This window comes from Podarcis pityusensis (genome assembly GCF_964106645.2).
Source record: "Podarcis pityusensis genome assembly, chromosome: 1".
NCBI classification, from domain to species: domain Eukaryota; kingdom Metazoa; phylum Chordata; class Lepidosauria; order Squamata; family Lacertidae; genus Podarcis; species Podarcis pityusensis.
The window spans coordinates 106,120,934-106,142,889 of record NC_138028.1 but is presented as its reverse complement, the minus strand read 5'-3'; the positions used below and the strand labels follow the sequence as shown (position 1 = coordinate 106,142,889).

General features: G+C 42.1%; 2 long non-coding RNA genes across 2 annotated transcripts in view; one reads left to right on the top strand and one right to left on the bottom strand.

The window, feature by feature from the left end:
• Positions 1–14,960: 14,960 nt before the first annotated feature.
• LOC308479650 overlaps positions 14,961–21,956 on the top strand; it is a 142,643-nt gene continuing 135,647 nt past the window's right edge. The window contains exon 1 of the long non-coding RNA XR_013987773.1: positions 14,961–15,149. This is a non-coding gene — a long non-coding RNA (uncharacterized lncRNA). The remainder of the gene's footprint in view (positions 15,150–21,956) is intronic.
• The window catches only part of LOC308479655, a 134,186-nt gene continuing 130,162 nt past the window's right edge, over positions 17,933–21,956 (bottom strand). The window contains exon 3 of the long non-coding RNA XR_013987775.1: positions 17,933–18,034. This is a non-coding gene — a long non-coding RNA (uncharacterized lncRNA). The remainder of the gene's footprint in view (positions 18,035–21,956) is intronic.

Below are 21,956 nucleotides of genomic sequence, written 5' to 3'. Positions count from 1 at the left end.
TGTAGCTGCAATATTCATTCGTGTGCCAAAATAACGGGCTTTGAAATCTCACTAAATGCAAAACATTGTACAGTGATAATTTGTAATTATTGAAAGTATGTTTGCCACCTGTGTCTGTCTACATAAGCAATGTGTGCACACAATTGTTCCCCTCCCCCTAATTATATATATATACACACACACACACACACACACACACACACATATATCTGAGCGGTGGGGGACGACAAGCCACAAACCTATGTTCCTGAGTGGAGTATAGAAATATCAACACACTTGTCTGCAACCAACATATTTCAAACTTCCTGCATTTAAAAGCAGGTTCCCTGCTCCCCGCACTCACCTTACAAAACAAATATATGTGTTTGGGTTTCTTCAAGAGAGGGGGAAATGGTTAAAGTGAAAAAACAAAATGAGGGCACTCTATTTAATTCCTGCAAGAAAGGGAATTATTCAATTGACCATGTAGCTCTTTAAAAATAATCCCGTGGAAGAGCCTTTTAAATTATAGAAATGCCTTTTATATTCCAGTCCTAAACACTCTATTTGGGAGTACATCTTTCTGAAATAAATGGGAAGCTTCCAAGTAATGTGTTTAGGATTGGGGTGTCAACCTGATTTGTACTGTGAAGTGTTAATGGAAAGCAAGTCATAAAAATATTATGCATTAATTATGGCCTCCCTAAGGTTTAAATTATGGGGACTATGTACATTTCTAACAAGAGGAAATGAGATTAGCTTTATCTAGCGTATTCTAAAAAGTTTGGATGTCAGAAGGCCTCTGATATATGGAGAGAAAAGAACGCTCTGTTTTTAGGGTTCCCTTGCTTCCCCCCCCAATCCGGCCTTTCAGGCTGATGATCACCAGAATCTAGCAAGCAATGTTTTAAGGGAGGAAAAAAATTCTGGCTGTAAATGTGCACAATATTCCACATTATATACATGTCATTTCTGAGTACTGTTGGAACGATGCAGTGTCAAATCTGTATGACAGATTGAGGTGAAATCTGGGAAGGGAGAGCCTGTGAAGATATAGCCTTGACTGAGTCAGGCACCCTATAGAATTTATCCTGCAGGCTATAAGTAACCAGTTTCATCACATGAAAGGAGGAGCGGAACAAGGATAATTGTCTGCTAATTTAACTATCTCATTTGGCTGCACTGTTACTCACATTATATTTCAGAGTAACAATGCCATCTAGTGATTGCAATCTAAAAGAAAGACAGGCAGAGGGGAAAATATTATTATTATTATTATTATTATTATTATTTAATTCCATCAGCTAGGAGGTGGATGCTAAGGTGCTTCACGGCTTATAAAGCTCTTCTCCTTTAAAATTTTTTTTTTTTTTATGATTAATCAGCTGTAGCATCTAGAATGCAAAGCAAACAAACGTGAAAAAAACCGAACCGGTTTTCTGACAGAAAGGAAAACCTTTTGTATGCATAAGATAAAACACCCACTGAGAGTCTCCATTAGCCTCAGAGCTAAGCTTACAGAAGAGACGTCTAAGATCTGTTTATTCAGGATAGCTTTCAAAACAGTTCCACCTCAGATGGGTTCTTATTTGCGTGATTATTTCTTGACCAAAAAAAAAAAAAAAGAAAAAGAAGAAGGGAGAGAGGACACATTGCACAGGTCTCTCTAGGAAAACACGGCCTTCGGTTCTGCCCTTCAGTGTTTTCAATTTTCACAGTGTGGCTAACAATTCCGTGCCATGAAAAAGGAAGCAGGTCGTTTTAGTCACAGTGGCCGTTGCCCCCATGTAGGCTGTTCCTCATCACTGTGTGTTCGGCAGAGCAACTTTGCAAGCAAACAGCCTTGCGTTGTAAAGAGCAGGCTTTTGCGATTGCTGAGTAGTCTGGACACACAGGCTGAGAAACTTCCCATACATTTGCTTGGGATTATTACTTGAGGATTATAATTCGACTTGATAATGATAATTTCCTGTTTCCTTTGAAAAGCAGGGAGCCTGAACTTCGTTCTTAATGAAACATGGATCTTTAAAGGGCCTGTCCGGCTACCTTTTGTATATTTATCCCTCACACAACCAAAATGTGATTTGGGCTGAACTCCACTTCCCTGGGAGTAAGCCTCACTGAATTCAACAGGGTTTGCCTGCGAGCAGACATAATGGGAATTGCACTGTTATGTTACAGTCCTGCACACTTGCCAGCAATCAAGTTTCAGTGAACTCGGTGGGAGTTACTTCTGAGGAGAAATGTGTAAGATGGGAGCAATGTCAAGAACTTTCCCTCTGTTTTATGTCTGGGGGATGAACCTGGAAAAGCATAAAAGGAAAGAGTAGATCACAAACTTGCATTCTGGAACTTGCATTCGGTGGGTGAGGGGGGATGCTTTCTGGAAGGCAAAAGCACAGCATATTGTGGAATAGATTATGGGGAAAGAAAGCACAGTTCACTCAAGAAAGAACTGATTTGTTGGATCAGGCTAAGGTCCACTGAAACAATACTTTTTCCCAACCTCCAGAAATGTCCAGCCATGTAGCCCTTGAATGATCTCAAGCAGGTAATGATCATGGTAGCGATTCCCTGGTGTTGACCCTAACATTTGGTAATTGGCCTCTAAACTTTTTGTAGGCATCTGAAGGCATCCCTGTTTCAGACAGCTTTTAATGTTTGATGTTGTTTTTAATTTTAATTACCTGAAAGTGGCTAAGGGCTGTGGTTAGCCTTAGAGTTCTTAAAAAAAAATAATCCAACAACTTTGCTGCCACTTACATTTATTTAAAATTCCTTTTCTTACATTTTATTTTTTTTAAAAAAATTATAATATTTCATCCATAATCGCTAGTTCTCTTGCCATGTTAATGGGAGTGTCACTGGGACACCATGATTGGGATGCTTATTTCACCGGGTTAGTTAATTCCTACTATTAAAAGCACTGCATTGCAGGGTACCTGCATATTCTTGGCATTTGTGTTGATTGTTAAATTCTGCAAGGGAATAGTGTCCCCTGCATTGCACTTTGCTGGACCTGGCCTGAAACCTGAACATGCGGGACTTGAGAGAAGCTGCGGGGGATAGCCTCCTCTCAGAATATTTGCCAAGAATTCTCTGTTAGTGATAGATAGGCCTTTGAGCAGGTAAAGGGGTCCTTTCCCTTTTCCCTTTTAGGCCTTTGAGCATTCAGACAATTCCTGAAGGACCAGTGGGGGGACAGCAGCTGAAGGAAGAGCACCAGGGGCAACTCAGCACATTTCCCAGGCCCTACTCTCATTTGAAAGATCTCCCCAGGTTCCTGTTCCTCCTCCCTCCTTTAAGTTGGCCTAGCTATTAGCCATTTTCTAAGCCATAAATAACACTTGGGAACAGTTGCATTGAGCTTGGGGAGAAGTGGGAGACCAATGCAGATTCAAGCAATGGGATATCCTCCCATATCCTCTCCTACCATGTTGGGCAGATACGGTACACACCTGACTCCTTGGGGTTTGGGGAAAGGACCACCTATTATTTGACAAAGAGGGCCTAGTAGTCAAGTGAGATCCAGCATGGTGTGGTGGTTAAGGTGCCAGTTTAAGACATGGGAGACCCAAATTTGAATCCCCATTCAGTCAAGACTGTGGGCCTCAGCTGTATAGCATTGTTTTGAGGATAAAATTGGGGAGTGTGTGAGACGAACATATCTAATCATCATGAGATTCACAGAGGAAATGTGGGATAGAAATGTAATTTATAATGAGATGTGGATTTATAGTTAGGAACTGGAAACTCTTATTTCTGCCCACCCAAAGGTTTAGTAGTTTTGTAGGAAACAACAGAGGAGGAAACCTTTCTGTTTCCCTTTTGTTAATCTGCAGTATCTACTACTCCCTAACTTCTTCAGGCATTACAAAGAGGGCTCTGTAAACGTGTGTGTGTGTGTGTGTGTGTGTGTGTGTGAGAGAGAGAGAGAGAGAGAGAGAGAGAGAGAGAGAGAGAGAGGCAGCAGGGACAACCACCTTAATTCTGGCTTTCCCTGTTGCTGTTTATTTTCCCCGCCTTCCCACTTGTGGAAAGCAACTGTCTGTAGGGGGGAACCATTTATATTCATGGAGGCTCCCTGTGCCTTTCGAACCCCACAGAATCTAGGTTCTAAAAGGCACAGGGAGCCTCTACAAATATAAAAGGCTCCCAGCTGTGGACAGCTGCTTCCCACGAATTAGAAGTTGAGAAGTACAGTGACTGGGGGTGGGGTGGGAGGCAGAGCTAGTGTGCCATTTGTAATGGGCTCCTATTCTTAAAAACCACCAGTTTTCCAGTATTTACAAAGCATTGTCCTTTGTATATTATGAAGCAAAGCTATCCGTTGTAATTTTGAACGTGCGTCAATAAAGGAACCTGAACAAAAGCAAGTTTGTGCAGAAGAATGGCCTTGTTTTTCAAAGTGCATTTAAGGGGAGAAAATGATTGCGGTGGGCTCTCTTTGTACAAATCTGAAAGCTTCATGCAATGTCAAAATTAGTCTATCTTTTGCATAATGACATGTTTCTTGGCCGTTGTCTTGTTTCCTGAGAATATATTGGTTAAATCCAAATTTTGACCATGAAGGGTGGGGGCAGATGTTTATACATAATCTCAGCTCTGAAGATATCCCGACTAAAGACGGAATGAATTGTGCATTACGGTACCAGATCATGGAGCCATATGATCTTGGCATTTCCCCGTTTATAGCACTGCAAACCTTTTACCTTTCCTCCTGTCAGATTATAGTCCTGGAACCTGCTTTCAACATCTATGCCTCTGAGTATATTCTGGGCTTGAGTTCTGTTGAGGAAGAAAAGGGCTGCACCATTGGCTCCTATCATCCTGTAGATGTGCCTTCAACTCCACTAAACCATGGATGATGTGGCGTGGTGAGCAGGAAGGTGGAATGACTGTTGGATTTGCAGCCTTTTAAATGTATCCAACATGGTATTAAAATAAACACTTTAAATTTGGACATTGTTTCAGTTACAACAACAAAAAAATTGAAAGCTGTTATTTCTGGTGACAGCATCCGGCATCTTAGTAAGGTGTCAGCATTATTTACGAAGTACAGATATATAAATGTGAAGTGCTTCGACTTGAATGTTATTGCACTTGTATCTTTAATGAAACAGAACAGGATTTAGGAGACACATTAATGTGCATAAATATATTTAAAAGGCAATTAACAATTAAATTGTTTTTCTTTAAATGCATACCAATTGCAAATGGGAAATATTCCCTGCTTCTTTTTGTGGTTTATGTGCTTTGCCTTTGGCAGCAAGAATGCTTCTTTCTTCCTGGGAAGCTGCTGAGAAGGTCAAGGGCCTACCTTCCCAGTTAAAATGACTTGGATTGACTTGATACAGGCTCTTCCAGATGACCTGCTTATGGAGAAGTTGTCTTGATTTGATTGCACAAAGCTTACATAGGTTCTAGACTATATCCTGTCTTTCTTGAGCACTCATTCTGATTGGTTTATGGTGAGGTTGTATGGCAATGACTGTTCATCAGGATTTGCTCATGTGGTGGTTATACATCTTCCCTTTTGTTCATCTACACTTTTCAATGCATTTCCATGTCACTTTACTAACTGCAAAAAGTAAATTTAAAATGAAGGACTAAACAAATAAGAGATTTGTCGTGCCAGGTTGACAGAGCGCTTTAATCTGCTAAATTTCCAGTACACACTTGATCCCTCCTGCAGAATATTTATTATGCTTTTATATTTGTCAGAAGCCACACAGAGTGGCTGGGGCAATCCCAGTCAGATGGGCAGGGTTGTTGTTGTTGTTGTTGAAAAATACTGACAAGTCTAGATGCAACCTCATTCTGGTAATAGATGGACATTTCTGGGATCCATTCAGAATAGGCTCACATCAAGTGACTTAATTTGAACTTGATTTGCCCTGGGTCCAAATTGAGATTGGATCAGAGTGGCCATTTTGCAAGTCAAGGCCCAGTAGCTTCCCCTCATGTTGGGACTATGATTTGGAAACATCTGTTTGACTAGATTCGACCCCTATCGCTTACCCATTTACAAAGGACTTCAGAAGGGCCTGCTTGGCAAGGCCAGTGGCCCATCTAGTCCAGCCTACTGTTCTCACAGTGGCCAAACAGAAGCCTCTGAGAAGCCTGCAGGGAGGACTTGAGCACATGAACACACTCCCTTCCTGTATTTTCTGGCATTCAGAAGCATACTTCCTCCAACAGAATATAACCATCATGGTTAGTAGCCACTAATAGCTTCTTTCCTGAAGGGTTTCAATTTTGGGTTGTAGTCAAGTAGTCAAGATGGCCTTTCCCATTAGCACAGTGAGGACACACTCATTTTGAATAGGGGCAGGGTGCGCTGCCACAATACAGTGGTACCTCTGGTTGCGAACGGGATCCGTTCCGGAGGTCTGGCTGGATCCCGAGGTTTTCGCAACCCGAGGAGAAGCGGTAGACCGCTTCTGTGCATGTGCACGCGGTGGTAGACCACTTCTGCGCATGTGCGTGTGGCAAAACACGTCCGGGTTGGCCGCTTTCACAACCTGAAGTTTATGTTACCTGAGGGTAACGTAACCTGAGGTGCTACTGTAATAAAATACAATATTAAAATGAGTTGACAAAATTAGAATCAGAAGAAGAGGGAAGGTGTATAGATAGATAGATATAGATATATCTTCCTCCTGTGGTGCAATGGGTCAGTGCCTCGGGCTCTTAACCAGAAGGTTGTTGGTTCGAGCCTACCCAGGTTAGGATTCCTACATTGCAGGGAGTTGGACTAGATGGATGACCCTCTGGGTACCTTCCAACTCTACAGTTCTATGATTCTACATATAATCAAGCGTCAAAGGCCAGGATCAAGAGTATATGATGAAAGTCATACCATGAAGGTGAGGAGGGAATTCCAAAGCTTCGGGGTGTCACAGGGAATGCAATCTCCAAAGCCAACAAATCCAACACATGCCAGAAGTGGGAAGACAGCAGCTCAGTGCATTTGGGTATGATATCAGACTTATTAGTTTTGCAGGGGGCTGAGCAAAAGACAGGAACCGAATTTGAAGTGAATTAGACAAATATTTAGTTTGATCTTGAGCAAACTTTTCATCATGCTGATCTGGTTTTCTGGGTTCTGCCTGGAGTTCTAGTTTGTGTTGGATAACTGTAGTCATTTTATTAGACTTCTGAGCTTCAGCTGTGCTCCTTTAACTCAGCTGGCTGGATCACAATTGGGGGCAAATTAACAGAAACATCCCCCCCCCCCGGGTTTGAACATGTGGGGAGATGCCTTTGCTCATCTAAGACTGTTTTTGGTTGTTTTGAAGAATGATGATCAGGTGTCAAAGCCCAGCAACTCTTTGGATTTTGTCCCCTTCATATCTTCATGGCTTGTGGGTTGATGACTTGGCTAGGCCAGCACATTTTGAGGCTGCATGGGCTCTGAAGAACACAGGAGTGGCACTTGCCATTGGTCCAGGACTTGGAACTAAGTCTGTCAGAGCTGGAAATGAGGCAGATTTCTTTTATTTGCTTCTTTTATTTATTAAATTAGTATACTGCCCTATACCCACAGATCCCAGGGAGGTTATAACATAAAATCACAATATAAAAACACAAAATACATAACAAAAACAGAAGCAACCAGTAACCACCCCTTCCCCAGTTGTGATTGAGACATCATCATCTCATCCCAAGAACCAGAAGCACCTACAGGTGGGAGATAGGCAATTCATTAGAATAGGGGTGAACCTCCTTGTAGAACTTTTAAGTTGTTGTGAAAGTTCTGGCTCTTGTTTGATTGGAGAATGGTCTTCTCTCTTCTTCCTACTGCTCTGCATCAGCTTTATCAGTTCTATATTTCAGAAGATGCGGGACATAGAACTACATCGGGAGAGGAGACAGTATGTCATTTGTCATTTATTACACTAGAACAATGGGCTAGTATCACAATATTTTGAGTGATTCTTGCCACAGCTCCAGATCTTGTAGCCAAGGTGGAAGCCACCTTTCAACCTTTGTTACCTTCTTCTTTTCAGAGTGAGTTCAATGCAGTCCTTTTTAAGCAAACAATTCTGTGAATGGTACCTGGTCACTAACTTTGCAAACAATATCATGGAGTTCCATGGGCAAAGGTGTTTGGATCACAGCAATATAGTTATGTTATTCACTGTTCTTCAAACTCTCACCCCTGCTACATAGTTACCATGTAAGATGTTCTTACTTTAATTCTCTCATTAAAACTCTTTCCATACTTCTGGCCTCTGGGTTTTTATTCCCCAGGGGTATTTCCAAACTCTCACAGCTCATCCTCTAAATAGTTGTACAGTAATCATGCCAAATTTATTGCATGCTTCTTAAGCCAAGAACCTACTCTTAACATTGCATTGCAAAGCGGTATATGCCCAGTAGTGTTGTTGCCTAAGAAGTAATGGGAATAAACTGGATCATAAAACTTTCATTCGGTGTTTAATAATTTCTTCACATCCCTTCCATTTGTTTTGATAAAAATCCTTATAGACAGCTTTAGATGAAAGTGGAGACGGCAATTCTGTAAAATAATTTTCCATTTCCTTCTTAAAAAAAAAAAAAAGAGAAGTCTGTCTCAGTCCATATTTTTTATGCTGCAGCTCCATCTAGCAATGATCACCGGAAATTCACAGAGTTTGGTTCAAATGTATATATGTAACTACAGGCCTGTGTGAAAGGACAGTGAAACATTAATCACATTCTAGATGGATATGACAGAAGGTGGATATGGAGGGGCAGGCATCTAAGATTATTAACAATGTGAAAAAAGGGGCTGCTTATATATATATATATATATATATATATATATATATATATATAATCAACAGCCCACTGAAATTAGTGGAAAGAGAGTTTAAGAACTACAGAAAAGGCAGCAGAAGAGTACCTTATGGAGTGATTACCCTAGGGATTCCTGCAGTAACCTGAGTCTGAAAAAGATTGACCTGTGTCTGTTACTTGAGATAATCAGTGGATCACACAATACACGCCTCTGGTTATCCCTAAATATCCAAATGTAGAAGTGTGGGTGGAGGCAGAGAATGGATTCCAACACAATACTCCACCAGCCCTTTCTACATTCTGCCCCCCTTAAAAAAAAAGTTGTTTCAAACAAGGCAAATCTGTGATTTTTGTTTCCCTCAGTTTCTAATTTTTCCAGTGTTAAATCCAGTTCTCCACATTTCCACATCAGCTTGTGTTTTTTTCTTTTAAAAGTCCTCATGATAATTCATCAGCATTTTAATATGACCTTCCCCTAACATACATAGGTTTGATTGCAGTTTCCCCTAATGCAAATACTTATATTTTGCCAAGCAGTTTTCCCTAATACGTCTTTTGTATGTATTTTTTTTAATGGACACTTTGCCCAAGTATATGTGTTTTTGTACACATCACATTGCAGGAGACATGCGTTGCAAAAATTCAGAGAAGTGCGAATGTTGAGAGTTGGCCCAAAATGGTTTCAGAACATGTGAAAAGTTCACCTATAGATGTGAACTGGATCCATTTCCCCTCCATCCCTGTTTCAAACTTTACAAGCCATTCTGTTCAGTGTAAATGTAGACATCTGTAAGCGTAAGTGATGGAAGTCAATCAATGAAATTTTATTAATATTTTCATATTGAGATATTTGTAGAATAAATTTGGAAGAAATTCTTCCAACTTTTCTTCTTCTTTTCTCTTTTGTTCTTTTTTATATATGTGTGATCTGAAATATATATGTATGTGTGTATTTGCTATATTTTGCTTATATTTTGTGATCATTATGTTAAATAAATTAATTTTAAAAAGTAAACATAGACATTTGAATGTCTGTCTTGTCCAAGTGTCCAGTGCCGGATGACATCTAGATGAAAGTTCTTAGGCAAGATTAAAACTTTCCTTCAGCATCTCAAAGGTGTGTGCTGCTGTAACCCAAATGGCTCTGATTACCTGCATGTAGCACAATGTGTGCAATACCTTCACATTCTCTTCCAGGAAGAGGAGAAGAGTAAAGGGGTTGCAGTGCAAGTTCTTCAGGGGCTTAGAGATGCTTAGTAAAGAAGGCCACACTTTTAAATTGGGCATCTTGCAGGTTGGCCAATATTTCCAGGTTGCTTGACTAGACAGGCTTGATCTGGTAGGCTCTCCTTATGTCTCTCTCTCTCTGTGGATTTTAATAATGACAGGCAGGTACAGAAAAATAAATAAAATAAAAACGAGGGGTTTGAAAAATAAAATTAATAATTAGTTGATAACAATTGTTAATAAAGAACAATAGGCTGCAGCTATGTGATTGACTAAGTCCATGATAAAACATACTAAGAGGAAAAGGATATGTATATAATTGCAAAGGGTTGCATGGTCTAAATCAAAACAATTACTAATTTTCTTGTTTCAAAAAAAGAATATAAAAAGTAACCTTGAACTGTAGTAAATCCAGACACTTACATAGACCTGTGGTAGCTGACACTCTTGAGCCACTGTGATTGTGTATAAAATAAAGTAAGGCCAGGTGGCAAAGAAGCAGAAACCTCAAGCATATTGGACCCCTGGACATTTTTAGCTTATGTGAGTTTATTGCAAGAAGGGCGATTTGCCTTATGTTATGTTTTTATGTCCTTAAAGCCTTTTGTTTTAACCAGTAGCAGATCCACCCCTCTTATTGCCTCACTACACAGCTGCAGCCCTTTTAATGCAAGAATGGGGAACCTTTCAGCCTCTAGATGTTGTTGGACTACAGCTCCTATTATCCCATGTGGCTTGAGACTGATGGGAGTTGGAGTACAGCATTTTGAGGGCCATGGGTTGCTTGATCGGTGACATATTTTATAGGGTGCTCCTCCTAAGTAGAAAAATGAAATGGTTAGGAAGGGCGTTGTTGTTCGGAAGCAAGAGGATTGCCTATTGCTTGAAAATACCACATAAAGACAGAAATAAAAATGTCATTTTATATATAGCAAAGCAGGAGATATAGTTTTTACTTGATAGGTGGCATATAACTAGGAGTGGTATTATGAACAGAGAGGTTATATAACAGTAAAATGGAAGACTCAAGCAATGCTTTTGTTAGCTTTAGCTGAACATGAGCAGTACAAGTGATGGATCTGAAAACAAACAAAAACGAAATGTTAACATTTTCTAATTTAATTTTGAAATTCATAAATTCATTTTTTTTAGTTATGGTTTATCTTATTAAAAAGTTGTCTTCTAAACTCCCCCAGCCGGCTATAATACAATATCTTTGTAGTAATTTAATGTGATATTTGCAAAGCATCTGATGCATGAGGTGAATGTACAATGGAAGAGATTTGAAACAGCATGAACTCAGCCTCAGATTCGATACATAATGGCTTGGTGGCAACTGCAGGAGCCAAGCTGTTCTTATACTTTTGAAATTTCTGCCCCACCAACAGAATGGCTCCACATAGCATGTAGTAGCATTTGACTTTGGGTTAGAGCAGCGGTTCTCAACCTGTGGGCCCCCAGATGTTGTTGGACTACAACTCCCATCTTCCCTGACCACTGGTCATGCTGGCTAGGAATGATGGGACTTGTAGTCCAACAAATCTGGAGACCCACCGGTTGAGAAACACTGGGTTAGAGCAAAGGGACCCGATGTGGTGACCTCCAAATGTTGTAGACCACATTGGGACTAACAGTCTTAGCCAGTGTGGCCAATGGTCCTGAATGATGTGAGTTTTAGTCTGCAACATCTGGAAGGTACCATGTTGGCTACCACTGGTTTATTTGGGGAAGGAGTTCTTACAAAAATATGCTAATGCCCAGCATCCTGATTGGATACATAAGGTCCACTCCCCATTAAGCAAATTGATCATTTGTTGAGTGAGAAGGGGGTGATAACCCTCCTCCTTAGATAATCTGCACAGATCACCTGTGTGTCCTATATATGTGCACAAGGGAGGCTGTGTCCTCTGTATGTGTGTGCAGGAATATACTTGAGAGTATGGCTGGAATGTGGGCATCAGATTTATTGAGGGTGTCAGATTTATTGAGAAACTGTCTAGGCCATAGGTAGGCAAACCAAGGCTCGGCGGCCGGATCTGGCCCAATCACCTTCTAAATCCGGCCCACAGATGGTCCGGGAATCAGTGTGTTTTTACATGAGTAGAATGTTTGCTGACCCCTCGTCTAGGCTATAATCCGTTATAGAGCTGAGTACCCTTGTGCTTGACTGTGGTCCTAGATCAAGTGTGGAGAACCAATGGCCAGGGATGTTGGGAGTCCAGCAACATCTGGAGGGCGAAAGCTTCCCCTATCCTTGCCCTAGATTATATTTTGCTTCTGTTAGGGACCTTGTGGGACAAAAATGTGGTTTTATGGAACATAATTCCCTAAATGGTTTGGAAAAGTACACTTTTGCAGCTTCTGCAGGAGCAATCTATGCCTGGAATAACCCATGTCTGGAGACACGGGCATAGGTTATTCCGACTTCAAGGCTCAGAGATTCACATACGGATGTGCTGAGGATGCATCACTTTCAGGAGTAAGAAATAGGGTGACGAGGATGAATGCAATGCTGATGGTTGGTTTTGCAAAATAGGCATCTTTGAGCGCAGCAGAAATTGTGTATCCTCAGATTGTGCCCATGGGAATTTGTGTGTAGGGAGCCACACTTTGGAAATCCAAAGGTGCCCCAGACAGGAAGCATCCTTGGCATCCTCTCTCCATTAATTTAACTTCTGAATACCTTATTTTGTGTGCATTTGCATCCAATTTTGTGACTTTGACACATGGCTTTTATGGGTCATACAATATGATAATCTGCATAGTAGGATCTGCAAATGCAAATTTTGCGCCACGTGAGCTGTTAGTGCTGTTGGTTTCAGTTGTGGAGTTGATCATTGACTCGATAGCCCATGCACCTGAGACTGGTGCCCTTGAAGCTCAGTGCCCCATGCTATTGCACAAGTTGTCTGCCCCTGCTCTGAGGCTTACTAGTTGTAGCTTCCACAGTTCTCCCCATCTAATGGAAAGATAGAATGAAGATTGAGCTCTCTTAAGCTTTGCAACCTCATTAGAACCTACCATGTGCCAGGTGGCCCAGGGAGGTCAATGTGGGACCTCTCTATGACCATTCCTTTTTCAAAAGAGAAGAAACTGGCAATGGGGTGTTTTGCAGAGCAACCATTCTTGGATTATTATTTATCAAACCATGCAGTGACATCTGCAGAGCTACCTACATGGAGAAATCCGCCAAGTTTACCACCTCAAGTACGCAATCCCTTCTGCTGCATATATTAGTCATATACAAACTGTGTGTGGTTTAGAGTAACCTGTGATCATAATTCAGTTTATTATGTATTAGCATCCTGTGCTGTGGGAACAGGTCAGAGCTGAATGTGAGCACAGAAAGTTCCATAGCATGCCAGTGTTGTATTGCAAAATGAAATTTTTCTTATTAATAATAAAGCCTGGGTGAAAGCTGAGCTGCAGATTCCCTCTAGCTCAGATTTTGCTTTTTAGAGCAGCACTGCTTAACGTTTCAATAATATGTGAAGAACATCTCCCTCTAGTGTCTACTGTGTTGCATTTCTCACCCTCAAGTGGAGTGTAATGAATTGGCTATTCAGAACTTGTAAAAAGTTTGTTTTAGCCTTGAAACACTGAGCTTTGGTTTTATTTTAAAGGATGGTTCCTACTACCCAGAGTTGTGAGGTGTGCAAATTCTTCCCATTCTGTTCACCTGTACACCAGACATTCTTAGTTTGTATCATGAACTGGCAGGATGATGGGGAGGAGGAAGAGGATCCCAGCGAGGCATGTAGCCAGGACTGGGACACACCGGGGGCAAGCTGGGGATGGGGAAGGAAGTACTCCCAGGGTGATGGAGAATGGCGAGGGAATGGAGATCAGTGCACAGGAGCCAGAGCAGCAAGACCCAGCATCAGAGTCAGAGGGGCCCCTGTCTCCACGAACACGACAGGTTCTGAGGCATAGGGAGCAGCAAGAGGCTAGAAGGCTGAGGCAGGCAAGGGCCCACAGCCCAGTTCCCTAGCTGGCCAGGTGGAGCTCGCCAGCTCTGGGAGGAGATTACTCAGCTGGAGTAGGCTTGAAACAGGTGGAGGTCACCTGCCTCGTCAAGCCCAGGTGCTGCAATCAGCAGGCAAAGTACAAAAGGGAAGGAGAGCTGAGGTGCTGTGTCTGCTCAACTGCCCATGTTGATAGGCCTCGGCTTGGGTGGCCTGGACCTCTGTGGGACTGTGCTTTGGGTTTGACCGTGGACTGTTATCCAGACTTGGCTTGACCCGGGACTGCATTTTGTGGACATTGCTGGTGTGACTTGACTCCCAGACCTTGGATTTTGGGCTTGACGTACTGACTTGCCATCAGGTAGGCCAGGGTTTTAGGACAGTTTAAACCCATTTAAATAGGCATACATAATTTGAATCTCAGTTTCTGCCTGATCCTTGTTGAAGCAACAGCTCTCTCTCTCTTCATGCCCAGCATCTCTCGACATTATTTGTTGCCACTTGCTTATCTACTGTTTGTTCATGCCTCTGTGGTGCCACACACTTTACATGGTCTTGGACCCCGATATGAGGAATTTCCACTGTTGACTGAATAATTCCCATTAATCCAAGTTATGTGTTTTTACTCACAGGTCCAACTGATTTCAGTCGGAGCAACTCCAAGCAATTGTTCAGAGGACTGGACTGCACTCATTTGTGTAAAAATGGAAACAACACTTTTGCTTCACTTTAATTATCACATTGCCATGCCAGAGCACAGGAAGGCCAGTGAGCTAATAATTCCATGAACTGAGATATCAGTGGAAGAAAGGAAACTCTGTAGACTGAAATTTGGCCAAGGTGTAATGGGAATCTGTGCAAAAGTCCCAGCAAGACAAATTACAGCTATGATCTGTTTGGAAGAAGCAATGCACAAATGACATGAAGAGGAGGAGGAGTTTGGACTTGATATCCCACCTTTCACTCCCCTTAAGGAGTCTCAAAGCGACTAACAATCTCCTTTCCCTTCCTTCCCCCACAACAAACACTCTGTGAGGTGAGTGAGACTGAGAGACTTCAGAGAAGTGTGACTACCCAAGGTCACCCAGCAGCTGCATGTGGAGGAGCGGGGAAGTGAACCCAGTTCACTAGATTACGAGTCCACCTCTCTTAACCACTACACCACACTGGCTCTCCAGCATGAGCCAGCAAAAGGTAAGCACATTAATATCCCATTTAATTCAATAGGAGAAAATGAGGGACGAGCCTTGGGTCAATGAGAGAGAGTCTGCATAGCATGTTATGAGGTCCCATCCCTGAAAGGGGGTGATCAAATGCTCCAAGGCTCAAGCACCCTTCACCTTTCCTCTGTCCCACAAGAGCCCAGATGCTTCCTTGGGGCATGGCAGAGGGAATGTGGTATTGGCACAGGAGGCTAGGGCTATTCCTCAAGCTATTCCTTTCACTCCAGGGATTCTAGAGTGCAGAGGGCAGCGTGCATTGTGTGAGCACCACTGCTCACAACATCCCTTGCTAGGAAAGATCTCTCCAGGAGACCACAGGGAGCCACTGTGAGACAATGATTGTCTATGTATAACAAGGGTCTGACTCAGCATTAGGCAGTGTCTTATGTCCTAATGAAGCATATGCATCTGTCCTTGAAATCAATGGCACATATATGTGGTTAACGTGGGCTGCATAGCGTCCAGCACATATAGGAAAACAGCATGACTAGTCTTAAACAACATGCAATATACTAGGCAACTTCCTAATGCAGTGCACACCTCTATGGAAATGGAAGGGGGGAAACTGGAATGTTAGAAACACATCATGTTGCAGCATGCCCTTTTGAGTGGTTTTTTTTTGGGGGGGGTGGAGGGTGGGAGAGATGGCCTTGCAAATGTGTCTTATTTCCTCTTTCCTAACTGGTGTAACCTATGTTAGAATCATTTCCTCCAACTGCAACAGTTCCTTGTAGCATGTGCCGAGCTCCCACTGGCAACAAGGATTTCTCCATTCATTACCATGGATTGCTCCATGTGCCCAAAGTGATGAATGCGTAGGCTTGCCCTTCCTGTGGAAACTCAAGTTGGAACTGTATTTCAGCACCGAAGGCCAGATTCCATAGCCATTTGCTGATCTGTGAATGAGAATTCTGGCAGATGAATGAAAATATGACTGGGACTAGGAGGAACTATAAATGGCATGGCTAAAAGGCTTCTGACTGCCATTAATTCCAATGACTTCTCTTATCTGCGTGAGAATGTTTGGCATTTTAACACTTTAAGTTAAGTGCCTCCAATGTGCATTTAATTTAGATTTAATAACACCATTTTTTTCCCTTATGGAAACTCAGTCAATTATTGAAAGCATTTCTTGAGGTTTAGCAATTATTTAAGAGGTGAATTTACAGTAATGTAATTAGCTCAAATAGCATGTTCATAGAAGTAGCATATTTAAAACAACTTTAAATATTTGTTAGTGAAAAGGAAATATTTTATACCACTCTAATTTGGTAATATTGTCTAATAAAAATTTCAGTAACATTTAACAAGGCAGTTTATTCATATTACCAAGGGCATTCTGTGGTGGGGGGGAGAGAGACAGACACAAAAACTACAGCAAATGCAGTACCTCTAGTGGGAATGTAGCTAATTTAAAAACTGCACAAGCAATAACTTATTTGGATCTTGCTAAAATGAACCAGACAAAATTCACATGTAGTGTTACATAGTTCAGAAAGGGTAATGCATGCTGCAATTGAAACATGTCACTATGTAGTCATCGTTTACTGTGATAAAATTTAGGGTTCTGATAGCTTGTGGGATTTGTACCAGATTTCCATGTAGGACTAAGGCTGTGTACACACCATATATTTAAATTACCCCCCCCCCCGGACTATAGTTAAGGATGCTAGGAATACTAGCTCTGTGGGGGATAAACTACAGTCCCCATGGTTCTTTTTGAGGAATATGCAATAAAATGTTATGTCGTGGAACATTCCAAGTCCGTTTTCCAGTCAGCCATGCCTTATTTCAGGATATTGGATTCTGTTGCTCCTCCTTCTGGTTCCTCCCCCACCCACTCACTGTCAGTATTCTGAGCCAACAGAGCGTGTTCAATATTCATTGGGTTGGGTTTTTCTGCCCTTCAGTTGTTGTTATCCTTTTAAAAAGGATTTTGTACTTGTGCAAACTTGCTCCATGTGACAGCCCTTTAGATAGCTGAAGATGGCTATCATTTCTCCTCTTTGTCTCCTCTTATCCAGGCTAAACATGCCCATCTCCCTCAACTGTTCCCCATAAGGTTTGTTTCCAGGCCCTTGATAATCTTGGTTGCCCTCCATTGCACATGTTCCGGCTTGTCAGTACCCTTAAATTGTGGTGTCCAGAAGTGGACACAGTAGGTGTGGCCTGACAAAGGCAGAATCAAGCAGTACTATTACTTCCCTTTATCTGAGCACTATACTTTTGTTGGTACTTCCTTTAAAAAACTTAAACTGTTGAGTAAGGGAGGAAAATTGAAAAGAATTTGAGGATCCTGTCACTAAACATATTTTAAAGATATCTTAAAATAGATCTGGAACAGGATGCTAGTGAGGTAGGCAGCAGGACTTTCTGATGACCAATGGTGAAAAAGTTACTGACAGGTTGACATGGTGGGCTGCAGATGAATTCTTTGTGTTGGTCCTCCCTGTGGAAGTTGTGCTTGAATCATGTTTTTCCCCGGGGGTGGTATTGAAAATAGGTTCTTAAATTTCACTCCGTTGAGCTTCTTCCAGTGAAGTAGTGGTTGTAATCAGAAAGGGGCCAGAGTTAGACCTCAGGTAAAATAATTGGGAAATATTTATTTCCATCAAAGCATAGAAATGCTGACAATATACAAACTCAACAGTACAGTGGTACCGCAGGTTAAGTACTTAATTCGTTCCGGAGGTCCGTACTTAACCTGAAACTGTTAAGGTACCAATTTAGCTAATGGTGCTTCCCGCTGCTGCCGCACGATTTCTGTTCTCATCTTGAAGCAAAGTTCTTAACCCGAGGTACTATTTCTGGGTTAGCGGAGTCTGTAACCTGAAGCGTATGTAACTCGAGGTACCACTGTAATGAAAATATAAGAATAAAAAGGCATGTGTGGATGAGAGTGCAAGTTATAAATGGCAAATGTGATTGGCATGTAAAAACAATTGAACAAAATTGCTACAAATAAAGCATGAATATTAACAAGCTCTAAACTGCATTGTCCTAAAACTTGCACCATCCAAACTAGTTAGAAGCTTACTAAATTCACTGCCTTATAGTAGTTTAAAGATTAAGGGAGGTGGGGTAGGATTATAGCCACCAGTCCAAGCAGAGATCCAAGGAAATGGTTTGTGTGGACTAAGAGGGACTGTTGAGAAAAATGAATCGGGATCCTGGATAATACATACGTGAAATAAGTTCGGATAAAAATAGAGGGGGAATGTTTAAAATTGACATCGTGAAGTATGAGCATTACAAGGGAATAAAGAAAGTAAAATAAAAATGGGAAATACTGAAAATAAAAACTGCATCTATTGAAGACTGTTCATGAACCAAATATCCATCCCGCACAATGGCTTAGAGAAAACAGCCAAGAGCAGCTTTGAGGAAAAGGAGGATGGGGAGGAGTCTAAGGGAAGGGAAATCTGTATTAGAAAAAGTTGGAGCTAAGCAAAAATAAACAAAGGAAGAGGAGGACGATTAAGACAGCACTAACGCTGAAGTTCAGTCTGTTTTTGATCCTGCTACACTTCCATGTTTTCCTGTCTCCTGTCACTGTTCTCTTATCCAGTTGATTCTCTGACTAAAGTGATGAATCAGTGGTAGACTCCTGTAAGAACAGGGATTCTACTTTATGTTTTAATAATTATTGTTAAGGGATCAATACACTCTTGAAACAAGGAGTCTTGTGAACGTTGTGAACATTGCTCAAAGTTGCTATGGAGTCTTGGTCTCTTTTTCACCCTGGTACATAGATCTCAGCTTGACCAAAGCCATGCCAAGCATCCTGTTTCTCACATGGGAGCAGTAGGCTCCAGGCAGACTGACGCATTCCTGCTCTTAATGCATACATCCAGGTCTGCTTAAACCACAAGCCAGAGTTTTGATTGACCAAAATCAATATTCATTCCATTCTATTGCTTTATGGGATAATCAACCTCATCATGTGTGCAGATTTGTTGTCGGTACTGAGCTGAGTGACAGGGGTCCCCTCTGAGCACCTTGATGATGTCGCAGTTGTAAGTGTCATCATGGAGCACTTGCTCTCGGGCAGCTGGAGCTGACCAGGTGTCATGACCCTTTCCCAGAGACCATGCACTCTGACTGGTTCAGAGGACAATGAGGCTCCATTTCTATCCTTGGGGAAGAGGTACCAGGTCTGTCTTCACAACTCTCTTGAGACAGAGGACAAGTCTTGCCTCTGATTCAGAGGAGTCGTCTCGGACAGTACTGTTGTCTCCCAGCCCTACCAAAGACTGGCGAATAAGGTGGGGGCCCTTTAACAACCCGAAAGCTTCTCTAGGGAGGTGGGGCTAGCTTGCTCAGATAGTGAGGCTCAGTGATTGGAGGCATAGCAGCTCACAAAGCCAACATAGCATAACCTCGGGAACTCTCCAAGGCCTGCAGACACTCTGGTGCCTTAAAGTCCTGCTGAGATACTGCTGGACTTTCCCTAGGAGTTCTGAGCTTTCCAAACAGGAGTGGGGGGGGGCAGTGTCTGATAATGTCATCTTAAAATAGTATTTATGGTTGATACCCAGATGGGAGCCAAGGGTGGAGGGAGCTGGAACTGTCCATCCAACTTAGTGTTGTTGACACCAACAGGCAATGACTCTCCAGGGTTTCAGGTGGGACTATCCCCCAGCCCGACCAGAAGACAGCAAGGGTTGAATCTGGGACGTTTTGCATGCAAAGCCTGCGGTTTATAATTGAGCTACTGTGAAGCTGTAGATAGAAAAGGGACTGAATACAAGATGGCCAGTATCTTAATGTCTTTATACAATCAAAGCTCGTTCTGCGTCCACCTCTGCTTGCGTCCGCTTTGGTGAACATCCGCGGCAAACCCGGAAGTACTGGAATGGGTTACTTCTGGGTTCGCCGCTCACACATGCACAGAAGCGCTAAATTGTGCTATGTGCAGACACAGCGCTTTGATGTGCGTCATTTCTGGGTTGCGGTGGGGCCTCCAGAACGGATCCCTGCTGTAACCGAAGTTCCACTGTATAAAAATATATGTTTCAGTCAAACGTCTATCTACATTGTACATCTTGTGATAGTACAAGTCTATGTGTACAGTCCTGGTCACCCCATATTATAAAGGAGATCCTAGAAATGCAAAAGGTGCAGATCTCCAGGAGTTACTACACATGAGGAGAGGCCAGGATTCCCCATCTTATAGAGGAGCTCAACATGTGTACAGAGGAACTTACATAGAACCTCTTCTCATGTGTACCCAAAGTGTAGATGGCAGAGGGTGAATCTACCCTCTATGGCATCATGACTACTTTCATGTATTTTGTGGGCACTCCCCCTTTTGTGGGCACTGATTGGCTAGGCTTGTACATGTGATTAAACCAGGAATTAAATAAGAAGCAGTAACTTGAAAGGAAAACAATGCAACAGCAGAAATAGCAGTGGATAGGATTGAAAAAACGGTGAATATTCTCAGTTAAAGAACTTTACAGGAGATGGCATCTTCTGCTTCCCACTGTCTCCAATTTTTGTTTCTATTTTTGCCTGGACATCAAATATGGGAACATTCAGCTCACTCCTAATAAAAAAATTTCTTTGAAACATTTTCCTCTTACAATGCAATAAGAATTCTCTGAAGCACTTAACCTGGGTCCTTGGCACCACAAGGTTCTTCACTTGCTGCTTTCATGTGTTTTTCCCCTGAAGCCTCTTTATATTGAATTTGGAGGACAGCTGCCTGTCAGAAGTTTAACACTTTTCAAAAATATGTCCTCCCAATGTGATTTGACATCCTTGAATAGAATCAGGATTGCTTGTTGATACAACAGTATGATGGAATATAAATACAAATTGGAAACATACTTGATCAAAATGGACAAATTCCCCTTGAGGAAACACTTTACTATGTTCAGATTTCACTTAATGACTACTCATGTCCTAGAAGGCAACTGTCAAAATGTTCCATATAACTTGTAGTGTGGATACAATGGAGGGTCTTTTAAATTATTTGTGCAATTGCTATCTGTCTTGGTGCATAAATGGAATAAATACCTCTGGAGGGTTTTTTTTTTGTTCAGATCATGGACCATGCTCAAATCAGCAAGCAAGATGGGCTTCTTTCTTGCCAATAGAGCAGAATCTCTTTGGCTTTGGTCAAGGCCTAATTGGACTAAGCATGCCCAAGGAATTTCATGGCCTCTGCATTCGCAAGGGAACTCGTGACATGCAAACTACTGTGAGGCCCTAAATATTGCAGCAAGCTGTATGAGATAACCTGAGGTGGCCTTTTAAAACTTTCTTTCTTTTTAAAGCAGCTGATAGTCACTGCAGGTGGCTAGTAAGTGCTGCTGCTGCTGCTGCTGCTGCTGCTACTGCTGCTGCTGCACACGTTTAAAATAAGGCCACAAGTTCCCCAGGGAGCAATAGGAGATTGGCATCCCATATCTCCTGGGTCGCAGCAACACCATCATTTGGCCCTTGTTCCTGTAGCCTGTCCCTGATGAAACAGTAATGCTGAGCTTTCTTCCCTGTGCTTGGCCTCAGAATGGCAACTATTTGCAACTACAACATTTCAAAAGTGAAATCCAACTGGGCAGGGAGAGTGATGGGTCCAAAATGTTGCGCCATTAGTGCAAGGACTTCCTCTTTTGCAATGGGACTTACTGTTCCTCACCTCACCCTGAGCCTCCTCAAGTTTGCGCTTGGATTTCTACCCTGAGAAGCAGATGAGTGTGTGCACGCATGTTGACTGCGTTAGAAACAGCCCCCTTGTCTGACCACGATTTCCCTCAATTGAAAAACAACAACT